The 21,009-nt window shown below is 41.4% G+C and overlaps 1 protein-coding gene and 1 long non-coding RNA gene across 2 annotated transcripts in view; one reads left to right on the top strand and one right to left on the bottom strand.

Moving 5' to 3' along the window:
- LOC143996630 (uncharacterized) overlaps positions 1–10,523 on the top strand; it is a 61,834-nt gene extending 51,311 nt beyond the window's left edge. The window contains exon 2 of the long non-coding RNA XR_013277576.1: positions 9,845–10,523. This is a non-coding gene — a long non-coding RNA (uncharacterized LOC143996630). The remainder of the gene's footprint in view (positions 1–9,844) is intronic.
- ADCY1 (adenylate cyclase 1) overlaps positions 1–21,009 on the bottom strand; it is a 550,492-nt gene that overhangs the window by 200,511 nt on the left and 328,972 nt on the right. The gene's annotated exons all lie outside the window — the stretch shown is intronic.

Here is a 21,009-nt window from a genome sequence, read left to right as displayed (position 1 = left end):
GCCTTGTTTTCCTACACCTGGAGTGAAGTGGGCATAACTTATTTGGGTCTCCGGATAGTTGCTGACCCAACTGAGCTAGCTGACATTAATTACCGCCAGCTCTCCGACCACTTGACTACAGAGACTGCCCGATTATCCAAAGTAGAACTCTCTTGGTCGGGGAGACTGGCTTCATTCAAAATGCTCCTCCTACCACAAATCCTATATATTTTTCGTACACTACCTGTTCCTCTCTCCCCTGCACATCTCAAAAGACTAGATGCCATAATTACTAAATATGTCTGGCAATCCAAAAGACCCAGATGCTCCAAAACTTACTTATTGAAACATAGGAATGCTGGTGGGGTAGGATATCCCATACTCATAGATTATTATAGGGCTTCGCTTCTTGTCCAACTTCGACACTGGTTTCGGGATACGAAGTCCTCGCCCTGGGGATCTATCGAGCAAGCGATATGCCCTACTAGTACGCTGTCAGCTATGCTTTTAATAGACAGGTGGAAACCGTTTCCACTCAAGCAGCTCCCTCTGACCATACAAGCCTCTCTGCTGGCTTGGCGGGCTCTCTGTGCAGCCCCGTCACCTGGCGAAAACTTAATCAATATCCCCGTCCCCATAGATACACTAGCAGACATTATTCCCAACATTCCCACTAAAAGATGGCGGGATAAGGGAATTGAGACGATTGCTGACCTTTCCCATGATAACTCTCTAAAATCCTTTGATGTTCTTGTCCAACAATATGAGTTCCAAGTTCAGGATAACTATCCTTATAGTCAAATCTCCCACTTTTTTAAGTCGCTTCCATCCCACAAGTTATATCTCCACGAATCAGCGTGGAATTACCTCACATCCACACAAACTCAAAAGAAGGGAATATCTATATTTTATCTGCTCTTTCAACAAAAAACAATATTTGTTAAAACCACATCTCATATAAAGTGGGAAAGGGATTTGGCAACCACTTATACCACTCAACAGTGGCAGGTAGCATTCAGAACCCTATATAAGGCCACTAGATGCATCAACCACTGGGAACTCCACCAGAAGATTACCCTGAGATGGTATCTGACACCTTATCGCTTGAGCAACTTTTCCGGTGATCACTCACAACATTGTTGGAGGGGCTGTGGCGAGATAGGTAACCTTAAACACATCCTATGGTCTTGCAAAAACTTGAGCAGTTACTGGAACTCGGTGTTTCGTCTGATCTCCTCAACCACTGGAATGCTCACCCCTCCTAATATAAGTCTTGCTCTTCTAAACTTAGGTATAGAGCTTTTCCCTCCCGATCTCCGCACCGTGGTTATCCATATCCTCCTTGCTGCTAAATCACTTATAACCAAACAATGGAAAAATGCCGTAGCGCCAAATATATCTGATTTATACCGTATCCTTCAAACTACTTCCACATATGAAATCCTACTCGCCCGGAAGCGGGGATCGGAGGGAAAGGCCATCCAGCTCTGGAAGGTTTGGCTAGATCAGTTTCCTGCCTAAGTTCCATCTATCACTAACTTGGAGATTATATTGTTATAATTTAATAATATCCCCTTTGATGAAATGTCTATTTTGAAAATGGGCCCCCCCGATACCTTTCTGATACTTACCCACACAACTCTCTTCCACTCTTCTCCATCCTCTTTTGCTTACCCTTCTTCTCCTCTTTCTGCTTCCCCCTTTTCTGCTCTCCCTCTCTCCTTCACTACATATGTCGGAATCTCTACGGTCCTGAGCATATTTTGTTGTAATCTATCAACATTAGATAACGTTCTATACTATCCTAATGCTATTGTTAATAACATTGTTGTGGAGTTACTTGTCTAATACTACAACCAATTACTACAGGCTATATGTTTCTCCTTTATTCTCTGATGTATGTATTACTTTTGTTCTGTTAACCAAAAATCTTTTCAATAAAAATATTGTGAAAAAAAATAAAAAAAAATAATGCTCAGTGGGGAGCAGCTCATTTAATAAGACTTAAAGGTAAACATTGAAAATACAATAAGTAATTCCTTTAAATAACATGCTTGGGTCATGCATTAAAGATATTAGCATACCGAGTTTAGAGGTTGTCAGTTCATACCCCTAGTCAATTAACACAATTTGTCAAAGTGGCTCTTTTTTCCTAAAAGTTCAACATTTAGTTCAATGTGTTAAAAAAAAAAATGCATCTGCTTAGTGCAAAACAGTGTTAAACAACCCCAAACACTGTATATTTTAGTATATTTAGTTTGAATATCGCCAGTTCCTAGGACTAAAACTTAAAGGAATATTGTCAAATCAGTTTTTTACTAAAAGCACACCATTTAGCTCACTGTGTTTGGAATAAATACTGTTAACGCCTTAGTTCAAAAAACAATGTGGTTGTCAAAACAAACCTCTGTTTTTCCTAAATAAGTGCAGCTTTTAGTACAAAGAGTTTGAAAATAAATTCAGCTCCTAGGTTTAAAAATAGCTGTATTTTTGCGAAACAAATATTTTTTAAATGCAGCTTAATTCAGCTCTTCCGCCTAAAATATCAACATATTGGGGGTTATTTACTAAAGGAAAATCCACTTTGCACTGCAAGTGCACTTGAAAGTAAAGTTGCTGTAGATCTGAGGGGGACGTGCAAGAAAAATAAAAAACAGCCTTTTAGCTTGCACATGATTGGATGATAAAATCAGCAGAGCTTCCACTCATTTCAGATCTACCCCTTAGATTTAGAGCAACTGCACTTCCAAATGCACTTGCAGTGCAAAGTGGATTTGCCTTTCGTAAATAACCTCCATTTTGTCAAAGCAAATCTCTATTTTTACGTAAAGGAGTGCAGTGATTGTGAAAAGGAGTCTCGTTGTTTTTGAATAAGCTGTCAACCTCTGCTACTAAAATTTTTTAAAGCTTTTTGGATAGCATAGGGAATGGGTTAATGCCCCTGTAATATTTGTTTTGCTGTCTGTGCCCTTGTTCAGAAGATTTCCCCTCACTTTCTGTCCCAATGGCAATTGGATTTTGAAAATTCTAGGTTGAGGAAACAATCCTTGGCAATAAAGCATTAATGGAGGTACCTTTTTCCCATTACTCTTACAGGAATAAAATTCCCTACCTAGGGGTAGATTATTGTATGTTTTCAACTAGTGGATTCTGTATTCTGTAGACACAAACTTCTATTTTTTTCCTCTTCAGGCCTCAAAGCTCTTCTCCAGCCAAAATGGTTTAATCTGGATGAACAAGGAAAGGGCTAGAGCTTGTTTTTCTATTTTACTGCCCTCTTTTCCCTATTGGGGGACAAAAAGTGATAGGAAATTACTTAATGAGAACAAAGGCAAAATACACATTTAGCAGTGGAAGAAGCAAGGCTTTTTTTTCAGCAGGAATATGGGGGAGCGTAATTCCGGCACCTCCAACACTGCATGCATGCAATGGCAAGGGGTGCTGGGGTGTGCTGGAGTGTCTACTGTTGCTAACTGCTGTGGATCTATTGTTGCTGGGGGGGGGGGGGGGGGGGTTACTGTTAAAAAGGGATCCAACGTTGCTGGATGCTGGAGAGTCTATAAATGCTGGCTGATGGGAGATGTATTGTTCCTGGAGAGGGTCTACTGTTGCTGGGGTGGATTTTATGTTGCTGAGGTGAGTCTATGGTTGCTGGGGAGTATTTTGTTGCAGGAGGTTATATTATTCCTGGGGAGGTTTATTGTCTCTGGCTGCAGAGGATCTATTTTACTTCTTTTCATAAAACCATAGAATGATACTTGGTTCTGTATTCTCTAAAAGGGACATGGGTAGCGAGTGGAACCAAGGGACAGTTGTTTAAGCTGGGCAGGGGCAGAGATAATATGCGACTTGAAAAAAAAGCCCTGGTAAGAAGGGCTAGAAAATAAATAATATATAGAAAATAAATAATAAATACATTTTGGCAAAATAAGGTCACAAAACAAGGCTAAACAGCTTTAACTACCTGCATATGAAAATAGTTTTCCATAGCTCTTGTTACAAAAATGATGGCATTTTGGCAACTTCTCAAACAATAACAGGAAGTTCAATTAGATTTTTTTTATCTGTGGGTATTTTCCATGCAGAAACAGTGCAAACCGTTTCTTGGGTTAGATGGGATGCTATGATTTTTGGTGAGAAACATCAACATGTCAACAAACTGATTTATTTCAAATATGATAGTAGTTGAGGTATGGAAATGGAATGTGGAATTTGGCAACATAAGAACTGAAAACACTATGCGAAAAAAACTGATAAATATGTGACATAAAGGGGGTATATATATAGACAGACAGACAGAACCACAAAAATAGAAATCACAGAAAAGAAAAAAAACAAAAAAAACAAGAATAATATATTAATAATTATTAAAAATAATCGTTGAGCAGGAAAGGATATTTGTTTAGACTCCTATCTGGCAAAATGCGAGAAAATATAGCCTTTGATTAGGAACTGCCAGGCCGCCAGCATTTGTGGGATGCTGTAAAGTCTCCAGTTTGATACGAGGGGTTTTGTTCCGCCATATTAATCGCCTAAATATAGTGTTTATCTTAATAAAGATTCGGATAGGTATCCAAATTGGGGCATTATGTAAAAAATAGAGAAGCTGAGGCATCCATATAATTGAATTATAATTAAATTGATACAACCTATTAGCAATAAAGGGGGCTTAGTCCAGGTGTTGAAATCTAATAAGTAATGGAAATATATTATCTACAATATATGACTGTGGGGAGTCCAACATAGTTATTCCCAAGTATGTTATAGGTGATACAACCTTAAAATGAGAAAGTATAGGTGATAGTGCATCCAGAACGGAGTCTAAAGGCATCAACATGGATTTCTCCCAGTTTATACTTAGACCGGAAAACCTTCCAAACTCCTTAACGTGTTCCATTACTACCGGCAGGGATGAACAGACATTAGACATGAAAAACATGAAAAAGAGAAGATCATTTGCATTAAATGATATCTTTTCCTCCATGTCTCCCCTAATCAGACCAGTAACATCAGGAGAGGTCCATAGAAGACATGCCAAAGGCTCTATGGCCAGGACAAAAAGCAGGGGAGACAGTGGACACTGCTGCCTAGTGCCCCGGAAAAGTCTAAAACTAGGAGATTGAAAGCCATTCATCCTAACCGATGCCCCCCGGAGCAGTGTATAACAACTGGACCACTTATAAAAACCAGAGCCAAGCCCGAATTTATCAAGAATGGTCCACAAATAGGGTCATTCGACACAATCAAAGGCCTTGATTGTGTCTAGTGCTAAGAAAGCACGGTTTGAATTGCCCGTGGACGGAACCTGCATATTTAAATATGCACGTCTGATATTAAATGCAGTTGATTTGTTGGACATAAATCCTACCTGATCTGGCTGAATAATACTGTTAATAACCTTATTTAGTCTAGTTGCAAGTATCTTCGCAATCATTTTAACATCTGTAGATAATAGAGAAATTGGTCTATAAGATTCAGGGTGTAGAAAATGTATTTTTGGTATGACTAATATTATGGATTGTCCCATAGAGTCTGGGAGCTGGACCATATGAAAAGCCTCATTTAGTGTGCTAAGAATACCGGGAAGCAATTCTTTATTATATTTTTTATAGGTCTCAATAGGGAGGCCATCGGTCCCTGGGGTCTTGGCATAGGGAAAACTAGCCATTGCATTTTCTACTTCCATTAAAGTGAGTGGGGCATTGAGAATTTCTCTCTCTTCTATTGAAATAGCTGCGAGATCAATACTGGCCATGTAACTAGATAGCTCTGCAAGGGTAAAATCTGCCCATGAAGTATATAAATCTTGATAATAGGACTTAAAGATAGATATAATTGAACTAGTCTGGTTACAGACCTCCCCCTCTACACTCATTAAAGTTGAAACATGTGTAGGGTTAGATTGGGAAACCTTTAAATTGGACTGGGGAAACGGAAGCTTTGACTAATAAAGTCAAACGACATTGCATTCCAAAACCACTGACCCCAAAGTGAAATCTACAGTTACTGGCATTCCTAACACTCTGTTCAACAAACCTTGAACTGGAACACTACAGATAGACCAGGTACATGGGACCTGAGAACCAAAAGAAGATAATATAACAGCAGATTTGTTATGCAGAATGCAGAAAGAGTTTAGTTGAAAAGGAGATCATGCAAAGGGCCTGGGAGTTTGGATTGTTTAATTATGATAATGTGAGAATTCAGGTCCTACCTGATTTTTCTCACTGTATATTTTCTGTTTCTATGTTTTTTTTTTTTATTGTGTTAAACGTGAATTAAACATTTTTACAAACAAGCTAGCTTGAAGAGCTTCCAGTCAAAGAACAAAGCATGAATCTGTCTTATAAACATAAGTGCAAAGTTATACATCCATAGTACTGCCAAATCCAAGAAAAAACAGCTACCTTGAAAATGTTTAATTATCTTTATTCCTGGGAGGTTCAGAATAGGTCCAAGCTATTCTGGATTTTTTATCCATCAATGGTGTAGGTGATCAGGCCCAAACATAAGAAGCCAGCATAAATTTAAGAGCACAATGCATTCTGTGCAGACCTTTGTCATGCACTCAAAGAGTATTAAAATATATTAAAAGCTGTCGTTCCCTGTATATTTTAATGTGAAACCTGCATCAATCTGTTGTTACAATTATCCCTCATGCATATGCTTGGAGCAAATATGGAGCAAATAGTGCTACCAATTTCAGTTACTGGCTGGACATAAGCTTTATAATTTATCAGAGAGCTGCTCTTATGCCCTGTACACATGGTCGGACATTCTGTCCACAAAATCCATCAGGTTTTTTCCGATGGATTTTGTCCGAAACTGGTGTTGCATACACACGATCGGACAAAGTTGTCGGAAAATCCGATCGTTCGGAACGTGGTGACGTTCATTGCGTATGACGGGACTACGTAGAGGCTAGTAGCCAATAGCTTTGGTCTCGTAATTTTATCTGAGCATGCATGGCACTTTGTCCGTCGATTGGAAAAAGTCTGATTGGATTTTTTTGTCAGAAAATTTTAGATCCTGCTCTCAAATTTTTTCTGTCGGAAATGCATTTTGCAGAAAAGCAGGAACATTTTTTTAACATGGGTTCCTATGGAACATGTTCACATCAATGAATTTTGTGCCCCTGCGTTTTTGGAAAGGGTCGGGGACTTTTTTCCTGCAAAATGCAGCGTTTTGCATGTAATAGTATTCAATGGACCCGCATCCAAAATGCCAGTACCGTGTTTTTTCATGCATTTTGCGGTTTAAAAAAAATTGTTTACACTGTATATAGCTGGTTGCTAAGGAGGGGGCTGGGAAGCCGGCCAACACATCCTTAACAATCGATGAGTCATCAGCTGTCAGCTGGCTTCCCACTAAATGTAAAAAAAGCAGTGTGAGGTCCCCCCAGGTCCATACCAGGCCCTTGGGTCTAGTATGGATTTGGAGGGGAGCCCCACACACCAACATTTAAAAAAAAAATGGCGTGGGGATCCCCCCAAAATCCATACCAGACCCTTATCCGAGCATGCAGTCTGGCAGGTCAGGAAAGGGAGGGGACGAGCGAGTACCCCCCTCCTGAACCATACCAGGCCACATGCCCTCAACATGGGGGACGGGTGCATTGGGGTGGGGGGCCTCTTCTTGATAACCCTTGCCCGGTGGTTGTCGCTGTCTGTGGGCGGGGGGCTTATTGGGATCTGGAAGCCCCCTTTAACAAGGGGGGCCCCCCCATGTGAATGAGTATGGGGTACATTGTACCCCTACCCATTCACTAAAAAAAAGTAGTGTAGTGTTAAAAAATACAGTAGACAGTTTTTGACAAGTCTTCTTCCTCTGCTGCTTCTTCCGCTCTTCTTTTGTCTTCTACGTATAGTGTTCTTCATCCTCTGCCACCGCTCCCGCTGATGACACTCCTCCGAGGCTGCGTCCCGCTCATCTGTCGGCGCCGATGACATGCATTCATTAAATAATCATGGAGCGTGACAATCGGATTACGTCATGCCCCTTTGTGATGTCACCACCAGGGGCATGATGGGTCCATGACGTCACAAGGGGGCGTGAAATGCAGAACATCGGCGGGATGCAGCTTCGCCTAGACCAGCGGCAGAAAAATAAGAACACCGGACAAAGAAGACAGAAGAAGAGTGGAATCAGGGGAAGAAGGAGAAGACTGGAGGATGAAGATGCGGGAGAAGATGACCGGAGGAAGTAGAGAAGAAGAAGAAGATTTTTAATAAAAGACTTGTCAAAAACTGTATTTTTTTAACACTACACTAGTTTTTTCTAGTGAATGGGTAGGGGTATGTACCACATAGGGGAGGGGGCTGGGATCTGGGGGTCCCCTTGTTAAAGGGGACTTCCAGATTCCGATAAGTCCCCCAGCCCGCAGACCCCAACAACCACCGGGCAAGGGTTGACGGGAAGAGGCCCTTGTTCACATCAACATGGGGGCAAGGTGCTTTGGGGCAGGAGGCAGAGCCCCCCACCCCAAAGCACCCATCCCCCCATGTTGAGGGCATGTGTCCTGGTATGGTTCAGGAGGGGGGTGCTCGCTCGTCCCCTCCCTTTCCTGACCTGCCAGGCAGCATGCTTGGATAAGGGTATGGTATGGATTTTGGGGGGACCCCCACGCCATTTAAAAAAAAATTGGTGTGTGGGGGTCCCCTCCGAATCCATACTCGATACCTGGCCCTTGGGTCTAGTATGGATTCGGGGAGGACCCCCACACACCAAAATTTACAAAAAAATGGCGTGGGGGTGCCTTCCAAATCCATACTAGACCCAAGGGCCTGGTATGGACCTGGAGGGCACCCCACGCTGTTTTTTCTCTTGGTTTTTTTTTTAGCCAGTAATTTGTTTTTCTTTGATATTCAGCGGGAAACCCGTTGACAACTGATGACTCATGGTGAGCACTTTATGATATATATATATATATATATATATATAATGAATTGCTGTATATTTCATGTAACACAGATGAATACTATTGCTGAAATGCATAGCCCTGATGAAGCGGTCTTGCAAAAAATGTTGGCTAACACTGCATTCTGAAGCATCTGGTTTTCAAGTATCCACCTGTGGTCCTTAATGTATATTATAGATGTGTTTTTACATATTATCAATTAAAGTATATCTTTTTACTATAGCATTAGTGTTGGTGCTGACCTTATTTGCAGACACAACATCTCATTCTAAACATCCCATTCTATGTGAAAGAGGGGTGTCTCTTTCTTTTTAGTTTTTCTTGTACACAAACCAGGGATTAAAAGATTGTGTCTGTAGCTGGAAACTGTCCTATCATTACACTTTAAATATTTGATGACTCATCAGTTGTTAAGGATGTGGCGGCCGGCTTCCCAGCCCCCTCCTTAGCAACCAGCTATATACAGTGAAAATAAAATGCTAAATGCGACAAAATCACAGTAAAGACGCGTGTCCAAAAACCTGGCAAGCACCGCAAAAATGCTCAAAAGCAACATGCATAGATATAAATCGAGCCTTAGTGTGAATTTCCATAAACTGTGGTCGCTTGGTGCTGTAGAGTCTATTCTACATGAAAATACCAGATCATCCCTCAAAAGTTCTATTCAATTAAGGTGATATTAAACAAAAGTGTTAATTGCCATAATTCATTCACATACATCATATATATCAGACTGAACAAGATTCCTGAAATTAGAACTTATTATAGATTTCCTGGATCTAACCCACCCTACCCCTTTAATATTGGATCAATCTAATAATATGTTTTAACCTAAAAACCTTTGACCAAGATATTTTCTATCTTTCCCAAATGCTCACAATCTTAGGTAACCCTAACCTCACCTCTTAGGTCTAATCAGAATATCATGTGATTTTCCTGGTTTTACAGATGCTGAAGGAACTCCTTTAACATTTCTTCATCCGAAAGTGCCAGTGTGACTTGGGAGACAACAAGACCATAACCTTTCCTCACACACTGTTCCACTATCTCCAACAGGCATCAGGAATCTGGATAAGGACTTCTCTCTAGATTGTACAAGGTGCCAATCATTGTTCACAAGTCCTTCCCTGACTTCTCTCCTGTGGTGAAGATGCAAGAAGCCCTTGAAATTTTCTCTGAATGCACTGTACTAAATGATCTTTGGAGTATGGGGAGCAACATTAGAACTGAACTTACAAGCATGCATTTAGGCAATGCCCATCCTGTGTTCCTACTACATGTCAACCACCGTCCCATAAAGAAACATATAAAATAACTGATAATCTACCTAGTAAATATGACAAAAGCCTGTATACCTTATCTTTGGAAACACATTAATCTGTCTTCCATATATCTCTGGTTTGGTAAAGTTAATAACATAATATTAATGGAACATCTAACCATGTCCCTGCGGACCCAACGTGATACATTTTGTCTAACCTGGTTTAACTGGATTGAATTCGCCATAGACAATCATTGGAGGACATTTATCGATAAAGTTGTGTCTGTTGCATCCGCAAATGTGCTGAAGTTTGTTAATCTGTCATACAAAAGCAACTTACTTTCATGTAATAAATGTGCTGCATCACTTTGTGCCCATTGTTTTGTTAAACTATGCAGAAAAGTGGCAAATTTGCCAATTAGCTGCAATTCTTCTACAAAATTGTTTTCAAAAAAGCATTTAGGAAGGCACTTTCACTTAAAACCACCTGTTTAACTTGTGGTCCTGCTCACTACTTAATTCTCTGACAGATCACTGTTGTAATTATGACACAATCTAGTTTATTACACTTATGCTAAAGAGACAAGAAGTGGTATCGGAAAAACTGCAAAAAGCAAAATATGAACTGTGCTTATATATTTCCCCCCCGTATATTAAATTTGTTCTTTTAGGGCTCTTGCACACAGCTGCTATGTTTTTAGGCATTCAGGGTTTTTTATTTTAATGAATGCAGCCCATTGTGCCTTTTTGACAGGTCTGTACACATAGGTGTGTAAATATCAGTAAGCTGGTGCTGTGTTTAGATCAGCAAAAAAATCTGCGCTGGTGGTCAGCATCGTATGTACAAAAACTCATGCATGAGCATAACTCACACCTCCCCTTAACAGTAGGTTATATTACAGCAGAAGAATTTCACATGTGTATACATGCATGTACTATATGGACCATGCTTTTTGTGCAGGAATGTTCTGCCAAGAAGATTGTGCATCTAGTGTGCATGGACCAGTGTGGTTGTTTTTATTGCTTATATCACCCACTGTGTTTTGTGACTACCTCTGTTGAATAGATATTTTATCTAACATAATTAAAATAGAAAATTGTACTAAAGATGATTTTATCATTCACAACTACATTTAGAATTCTGCTAATACTAGAGCCATTAATGCTAGTCTGCTAAAATGTATGTAAATGTATAAAAACATGCTTCAATATAAACAAGTAAAATAAACATACTGTAAGTAGTTAAAACATAACATAGATATGCCGTTCTCATTAACATCCAGGTCCCAATGTATATGTCAGAAGCTCTACCCAAAACATTTTTTAATGTTTTAATAAAAAGAAGGGTTAGAACCTTTGCCAGGTTTTAAGTGTTATCTGTGTCCCTGTTAAGGAGGTTTCTATTCAATTCCTATGTCGTCTGACACTTGTCGCATAAACAAGAGCTGGGGTTATATTTCCCTTAAGGGAGAGGAAATCACAATACAGTTTGTAAATCCCCTCATTCTACTTGAAAATTAGCTTTCACCTCCCAGTTTTAATGGCTTTGCTGGGGCACTAGGAACCACTGACTTCCACTGCTGTCAATCAAAGCCAGTGACAAGGGAGCAGGAGGCGTGGCTGAGTCCCTCTGTTTGTATCAATGGATGCAGAAGCGGGGCTCGGGAGTGAGCACACAAGAGTGCCCTTATGGGAAGCTGCTTCCCATGGGGGCACTGGTCAGAGAGGAGGGGATAGGAGAGCCAACAAGGGGCCCGAGAAGAGGAGGTTCACGGTGCTCTGTGCAATTTAATTCCACAGAGCAAGTAAGTATAGACATGTTTGTTATTTAAAAAAAAAAAAAAAACACCTTTTATCTTTTCAATCTCTTTAACCATTTTGGCTGGAGTAAGGCTAAAATCTTATGTTATATCTAAAACGAGTAAAAACGTTATATCCTCATCTTTAAGTATACCGAAGTACTAGCAAACATTATGGCTCTTTTATAGTTTCTCATCAGAACCAAAAAGGAACCTAATCCCACTAGATAATGAATATGACAGGACAGACACATAATTACCATGAACGACTCAATTTAAAAGCAATAACAGCAAAATTAATTGAAATATGAATCATAGCCTGCTTTTCCTGAAATTGATTGCTGTTGCTGTGAATTTTTTTGTCGCTGTGGAACTAGTATTTTTCACCTAAATCATTAAGACAGAAAGAATCACATATATGGCACAGTCAAAATGAAATAATATTATCCTGCACATGCTTTACAGGCGTACATTTATTTTCATGGTTCAATTACTGCTTTTCCCTGCACTGTAATTGATACCATAAATAACATTTGCATTTAGGATTTTGTGCACTACATAGCAACTAATCTTCTTCAAAGTATTAACTGTGTCGTAACCGGATATTTTTCATACCATGGTAACCACAGTAAATGCTGCCATGTAAAAGTATTTAAATTAAAATCTAACAATTATTAACTGGTACGTAGTTACACAAAAATTGCACTGCATTTTTTTAGTGGAGGAAGGAGCAGAAGAGCGCAATATGCCTTTTTTTTTTTTTCAAGCATATAGTAAAGAAAACCTTAAAAAGGTAACCAGGAGCATTGTCCAGATTGTACCATATAATCCAAAATCCACAGAACAAACTTCAAAGAGCAAAGATGAATGTAACTTCAAAAAGCAGCAGGGGAGCTTTAAGGTTAGCCATATATTATACAATTATTTTGTACAAATTTCCTTTAGATTTAACAAAACCATATAATATGGGGTCAAACCTAAACACTTTCAATGTGTATGCAATCAGGCAGGTCCTTGGACTACATAGTTGAAGGTAAATCTAAAATAAATTGAATAAGAAAATTGTATGATGTATGCCTGCTTAACTCCTAGTTAAACACACACTCTTAATATTTAGAGATATTCCTAGGGGGGTGAAACACTTTCCTATAAAGCCTACAACTGTATAAACTCTGTTATTTATTCCCACCCACCCAAAAAAAAAACACTCTTCATCTCTTAGCTTAGGCATGTAATACATTGATAGAGTATAAAATAGTAACTGCTAATAGCACATGATATATTTTGTGTATGTTTTGGGGTAAGTAAATAAAAAAATATGTATTAGACAAATAAATAAAAGAGTTTGATTCAAAGGTTTAGGGATGAGCTGTAAGTTCGACTCAAACATCGGGTGTTTGCTGAACAACGAATTTTATGGGGCGTTCGCATCAAATTTGAGCACCCTATAACGCACTGCAAGACAGCAGTGTATTGCTGTGTGATGATTGGCCAAAGCACCTGACTTGCAGGCTTTGGCTAATCACAGCACGCTCCTCAGTGTGTGTCATAATTGGCCAAAGGCAATGAATCATGGCTTAGGGGGACTAAATCCATGCCCCACACTATACAAGGCTGCTTACACAGCACCCATATAGTGTGTTATAGTGGATGGAGATAAAGAGATTGAGCTAGATTAGGCAGGCTGGTTAGTTAGTGTCAGTGTCTTTGAGATACACACAGTATCTCACAAAAATGAGTACACCCCTCACATTTTTTTTGTCAATATTTTATTATATCTATTCATGTGACAATACTGAAGAAATTACACTTTGCTACAATGTAAAGTAGTGAGTGTAAAGCTTGTATAACAGTGTAAGTTTGCTGTCCCCTCACAATAACTTAACACACAGCCATTAATGTCTAAACTGCTAGCAACAAAAGTGAGTACACGCCCAATTAGCCATTTTCCCTCCCCAGTGTCATATGACTCGTTAGAGTTACAAGCTCTCAGGTATGAATGAGGAGCAGGTGTGTTAAATTTTGTGTTATCGCTCTGACTCTCTCATACTGGCCACTGGAAGTTCAACATGGCACCTCATGGCAAAGAACTCTTTGAGGATCTGAAAAAATAATTTTTGCTTTGCATAGAGGCTATAAGAAGATTGACAAGACCCTGAAACTGAGCTGCAGCACGGTGCCCAAGATCATACAGCGGTTTACCAGGACAGGTTCCACTCAGAACAAGCCTCACCATGGTCGATCAAAGAAGCTGAGTGCACGTGCTCAGCATCATATCCAGAGGTTTTCTTTGGGAAATAGACATATGAGTGCTGCCAGCATTGCTGCAGAGGGTGAAGGTGTGGGGTGAGGGTCAGCCTGTCAGTGCTCAGACCATACGCTGCACTGCATCAAATTGGTCTGCATGGCTGTCATCCCAGAAGGAAGCCTCTTCTAAACATGATGCACAAAAAAGCCTGCAAGCAGTTTGCTGAAGACTAGCAGACTAAGTACATGGATTACTGGAACCAAGTCCTGTGGTCTGGTGAGACCAAGATAAACTTATTTGGTTCATATGGTGTCAAGCGTGTGGAAGCAGCCAGGTAAGGAGTACAAAGACAAGTGTGTTTTGCCTACAGTCAAGCATGGGGGTGGGAGTGTCATGGTCTGGGGTTACATAAGTGCTGCCGGCACTGGGGAGCTACAGTTCATTGGGGGAACCATGAATACCAACATATCCTGTGACATGCTGAAACAGAACATGATCTCCTCCCTTCAGAGACTGGGCGGCAGGGCAGTATTCCAACATGATAACGACCCCAAACACACCTCCAAGATGACCACTGCCTTGCTAAAGAAACTGGGGGTAAAGGTGATGGACTGGTCAAGCATGTCTCCAGACCTAAACCCTATTGAGCATCTGTGGGGCATCCTCAAATGGAAGGTATAGGAGCGCAAGGTCTCTAACATCCACCAGCTCCATGATTTTGTCACAGAGGAGTGGTAGAGGACTCCAGTGGCAACCTGTGAAGCTCTGGTGAACTCCATTAGGGCAGTGCTGGAAAATAATGGTGGACTTTTTCACTTTAGTGGTGTACCTACTTTTGTTTCCAGCGGTTTAGACATTAATGGTTGTGTGTTGAGTTATTTTGAGGGGACAGCAAATTTACACTGTTATATAAGCCATACACTCAGTATTTTACATTGTAGCAAAGTGTAATTCCTTCACTGTTGTCACATGAAAAGATAGCCTATATATACATATATACTTAGTCTTCAGCATAGCCTATACTTTGCATTCGGCGGTGTCGTTTCTAATACAGTGCAGGTGGTGTACACAATATATACCGTATTTATTGGCGTTTTTTTCCCCTTACAATCAGGGGAAAATCATGGGTGCATGTTATAAGCCGATGCCTGTGTGTTTCCCAGCAGGCAGCGGGGCACTTGCGCAAAGGGGCGGGCAGTTGCGGAAAGGGGCATAATCTATGCCCCTTTCCGCAGACAGCTATCCCGGAAGTGGGTGCAGTTACCTGGATTATCCAGGTAACTGCACCCCCCTCCCCCCTGAAAGGTGCCAATTGTGGCGCAGGAGGGGGGGGGATTCCGATGAGAGGAGGTCCATTTTAGGGTGGACCTCCGCTTTAAGTTTGGAAAGGCTAGAGTGAAATGATACAAAAGCTGCAAACGTGCATCTAGTCCCAAAAATAAGTGGTCAATCTTTTTCTCTGAGTTTGATGATGTTATCAAATCTTGAACAATTATGCCTTTCCGCTACTACAAAAAAGGTTGGACTCTTACCGCAGCTGATGGACTCCAAACAAACGGAGTCGGTAACGCCAACAGAAATAACCATCTGCAGGGATCACCGTATGTCTCCCAGGTATGCCCTCCACCACGATCTTTCAAACCGTCAGAGCGTCCTCGTGTACGAACAGCCCGGAGATTCCCGAACGTAGCCGACACCTTCCGTAAAAAGCCGATCCACCTCGCTTCGTCTCTGATTATGCTGAAAGGATGGACAGGTTAGCTGACCAATCTCTCCCAGTCTCCGACAACTTACTGTCACGGTTTGAAGAGCTCTCCGATATAGAGCTACGCGCGGAGGCTCCTCAATGGGCAAACCTGTAATAAGACACAAACACTCGGGCCACCAGGTCATGAGTGGAGAGGGAGAGGGGGGAAAAACGGGCTCCAATCGTGAACGTATCGTTTGAAAAATGGGCTTTATTGGCTTATTGGACTGATTGGCTTATTCTGCGGCCCCATTAGACTGGGGGTGATACGCAGAGGAGAAAGCAAGCTGAATTCCCAACTTTGAACAAAAAGGCTCGCCAGAACCGGGACACAAACTGACTACCCCTGTCCGAGACAATCACCTTGGGTAGCCATGTAAGCAAAAAATCTCCCGGCAAAAGTGGAAGCCAGTTCATTAGAAGTGGGGAACTTCTTAAGTGGAATACAATGGGAGATTTTTGAGAACCGGTCAATCAACATAAGGATAACTGTGTTGCCCTGGGAGTTGGGTAACTCCACAATGAAATCCATAGACAGGTGGGTCCAGGGCCTCTCTCCATTGGGTATGGGTTTTAGGAGGCCCACTGGAAGGTGTCATGGAGTCTTACTCTGAGCACACGGAACAGGCAGCTACAAAAGCGGTTACATCAGCACGTAGACGACGCCACCAGAATTGTTGGGAAATGGCCTAAATGAGTTGAATCTTCCCAGGATGGCCAGCAGCCTTGGGAGAATGGTAAGTCTGGAGCATGGCAGTATGGAGACTCTCTGTGACAAAGCAGTGGTCACAAGGTTTCTCAGGAGGAGCATGGACCTAAGCAGCAATAATTTTGTCACCCAAAGGAGAAGTGAGACTGATGCGAACCGTACCCAGAATATGATCAGGAGGAATCACAGGAAACAGAACCGACTCCATCTTGGAAGTGGAGGAAGTACCTTAGTACCGGGTAAGAATGAGACAATGTAAATTAAACTAGACAAGAAAAGAGCCCCTTGCGCCCTTCTGGGAGAGAGGCGTTTAGCCTCAGATAAGTATGTGAGATTCTTATGGTCAGTAAGAATGAGAACCGGCACAACTGTATCTTCGAGAAGATGTCTGCATTCTTTCAAGGATAAAATGATCGCTAACAGCTCTTTGTCACCAATCTCGTAAATTGCACTCGGCAGGTGACAATTTCTTGGAAAACGTTGAGACAGAAGGGCGCCAACTCCAGTTTTAGAAGCATCAGCCTCAAGGATAAAAGGTAACGTAGGATCAGGATGTGGCAACACAGGAGCAGAAACAAAGGCAGCCTTGAGAGTCTCAAAGGCCTTAATGGACTCCGGAGACCAACTCTGTGGGTTACCATCCTTTCTGGTCATATCAGTCAGGGCTTGACCAGAGACGAGAAGTTAAGAATAAACTTCCGATAATAGTTGGCAAAGCCAAGAAAACACTGCAGAGGACATAAACCCATGGGTCAGGGCCACTGTAGGACTGCTTCTCTGGGTCCATCAAAAAAACAGCAGTGGAAATAACATAACACAGGAATTTAACCTGTTCATGATGGAATTCGCACTTCTCCAATTTACAATGGAGATTGTTCTCAGTTTCTGAAGCACACAACAGACATCTGTGTGGTGGCTCTCCAGTGACTTGGAAAATATGAAGATATCATTGAGATAAACCACCACATATAACTGCCACAAATCTCGGAGGACATCGTTAATAAATTCCTGGAAAACTGCCGGAGTGTTACAAAGGCTAAAAGGCATTACGAGGTACTCATAATAGCCTGTTCTGGTATTAAATGCAGTTTTCCACTCATTGCCCTTTTTAATCCTTACGAGATTTATGCCCCTCTCAAATCAAGCTTCGTGAAAACAGTTGCTCCCTTGAGGCGGTCAAATAACTCCGTAATAAATGGAATCGGATAGGCATTCTTAATCGTAAATCGATTGAGACCCCTATAATCAATATAAAGTATCAGTTCACCACTCTTCTTCACAAAGAAGAAACCAGCACCAGCAGGAGACGAGGATTTGTGGATGAAACCTCAAAAGAGTGTCTGCAACATACTCCTCCATGGCTTTATCCCCCAAGACCGACAAAGGTTAAACCCGGCCACGAGGGGGTATGGCACCAGGTTGAAGGTCAATTGTGCAATCATACGACCAGTGTGGAGGCAAACTACCGGCTTGACCTTTGTCAAAGACATCGCTAAAATCATGGTATTCCTCCGGCAAGGAGGAGAGTGAAGAGGTGCACAGGACCTTGGCTACCTTCTAGAAGCATGTCTTACTGCATTGTAGGGACCAGGAGAGAACCTTAGTAAAGAGCCAATCAAAAAAGGAGTTCCTTTGTAACCAAGGATAACCAATAACCAGCAGAAACTTAGGTGAGAAAATAACTTGGAATTGGATTATCTCAGAGTGAAGAGCCCCTAGGGCCATGGACAATGGAACAGCCTCATGAGTCACATGGGCAGGCTGTAGAGGTCTTCCGTCAAGAGCCTCAATGGCAAGTGGAGTGTCACGCAGCTGCAATGGAAACAAGTGCTTTTATACAAAGGCAGCATCAATGAACAGGCCTGCAGCCCCAGAGTCAATTAGAGCCTGTATCTCGACAGACGACTCAGCCCAAGAAAAGGTAACCAAAACCAGGGGCTTATCCTTCTGGATAACGGGGAAAAAACAACGCTACCTAAGGTCTGTCCGTGACAGGACCTCAAGGTTCGATTGTTCCCTGGACGGGTAGGACAAGACTTCAAAAAGTGACCTGCCTGGCCACAATAAAGGCACAATCTCTCATTCCTCCTAAGGGTTCTTTCATCTGCAGAGAGACGCAAGAAGCCCAAGTGCATGGGTTCATGTTCACACTCGGTACCAGGAGGCATGGGAGGTGAGGGAGGCAAGGGTGGGACTGCAAAGTTTGGAGAGGCTTCCACAAGTGCTCCTTAAAAGGGAGTCTTTCTCTGAGTCTGGATTCAATGGGGATGGCAAACGTGATCAACCTTTCCAGCTCAGTGGGTATATCTCGGGCTGCTATCTCATCCTTGATGGTATCCGAGAGACCATGAGAAAAAGCAGCCATGAGGACTTCATTGTTCTAAGCAACCTCTGCTGCCAGAGATATGGAATTCAATGGCGTAATCAGCAACAGTTCTCGTACTCTGATGGACATGAGGCACTTGGCACAAGAAGTGGAGCCTGCAGGAACGTCAAATACCCTTTTAAAAGAAGTCACAAACTCAGAGTAACTCAAGACAACAGGTTTTTGTATCTCCCATAGAGGGTTTGCCCAGGCCAAGGTTCTCTCAGAAAGCAAAGATATCAGGAAACCTACTTTGCTTCTGTCCGTGGGAACGCCTGAGGCAGCATCTCAAAGTATATCTCAACCTGCTTGTGAAACCATCTGCATTGGACTGGATTGCCCCCAAATTGCTGAGGGAAGCCAAGCAGAACCAGCCATACCTCTTATAGCGCAGCAGCAGGGATGACCTGCAACACAGGTTGTACCGGAGCAGCCACAGTGGGAGATTCCAGGTGAGCTGTGCGACTCAGGAGCATTTTGTAACGCCATAGCAAACTGATCCATGCATTGATCCTGCTCATCCAATCTGAAAAAAATATTATCAACAAGTGGATTGACTGCATCTTCTGAATTCATTGTTTTCGCCTGCTGTCACAAACCATGAATCAGACTGAGACAGAAGTACAGTTAAATCACACTTGTTTAATAATAATAAAAAAAGTAAACAGAGTAAACATAATCAAAACATAGCCAGAGTTCAGGAACTGGAATAGATAGTCAGACAAGCCAAAACATCAGGGAGCCAGAGATCGTAGAGCGTAGTAGAACAGCAAAGCAAGTCTTTAACAGGAACACAGGGGAGCATCTCTAGAGATGTGATCAAGAGATCATCTGGAATGGACGGCTTAGGTAGGCAGGACTGATGAGTCACTGTGAAGCAATATGATCTGGCAATTAGCCGAAAGCTGAGTGGCCAGCTTTGAGAAGGAAGGGCTGAGCCGACAGTATTCTTTGAGTTATTTAAAAAACAAAAGTAATTTGTGCTTATTACACTGGAAAAAAATAAAAAATTAAATAATATATTTAATGAAATTTCTTTCATATTCTCCCTACAAAATCGTGTAGACAGCTGTATTGCACAGATACATATTTAAACATTACCTCCTGTTTGCTCTGATTACACTTATCTGCTCTTCACAAAATGTGTTGGTTCTAAAATAGACATGCATATTTTAAAATGTAATCTATGTTTCCAGCTCCTTTGGATATATGAAAAGGCTTTAGGTTGCTAATACACCATAGCTCCTGCTAAAATAATTATTTCAATTTGTGCACCTGCTTTTTTCTTTATTAAATATACTAGTATATATTTTGTTTATGTCTGTGTTTTAGCATTGCTCAGCTGTACAAACACACTCTAAAACATAAGTCGCTTTTGCTTCAATCTGGCATTCTGTCTCAATACTTTAGAGATCTGTCTCCATACAGTTTTCTGAACGACATTGACGTCTAGGCTAAACAGTGTCTATATTTGAGGGCTTGTAAGCCCAATTTCATTCAAAACAAAAGACAATTCAAACAAAAATTGTTGCCCTTGCAGGGGGTTGTCAGTTTTGCATCAGTTCAACAAAAATTATTCAGCCTCCTGGCTAACAAAACATTTTCGTTTCTTAGTTGGTCTCTGCACAGACTCATCATGCAGTCTTCTTTACATAGTTACATAGTTAGTTAGTAGTTACATAGTTAGTAAGGTTGATTAAAGACACCAATCCATCCAGTTCAACCTGAGTGAGTGTGGGTATGTGTGTCTACATTTCTCCCTATCCCTGTACATTGTGTCTCAAATTAAGATGCTCATCTATTATATTACTATTTATTTAAGGTACCCATATATCGCTGTCAATTTACGCAGCACTCCACACATACATTGCCCACTCACATCAGTCCCTGCCCTCAAGGAGCCCACAATCCAAGGTCCCCAACTCTACTAGGGCCAATTTTGGACAGAAGCCAGTTAACCCACCAGCATGTCTTTGGAGTGCAC

This window comes from Lithobates pipiens, unplaced genomic scaffold (assembly GCF_037356315.1).
Source record: "Lithobates pipiens isolate NorthernLeopardFrog02 unplaced genomic scaffold, aLitPip1_a1.2 Scaffold_19, whole genome shotgun sequence".
Taxonomy (NCBI): Eukaryota; Metazoa; Chordata; class Amphibia; order Anura; family Ranidae; genus Lithobates; species Lithobates pipiens.
This window is presented reverse-complemented; position numbering and strand designations above follow the sequence as displayed.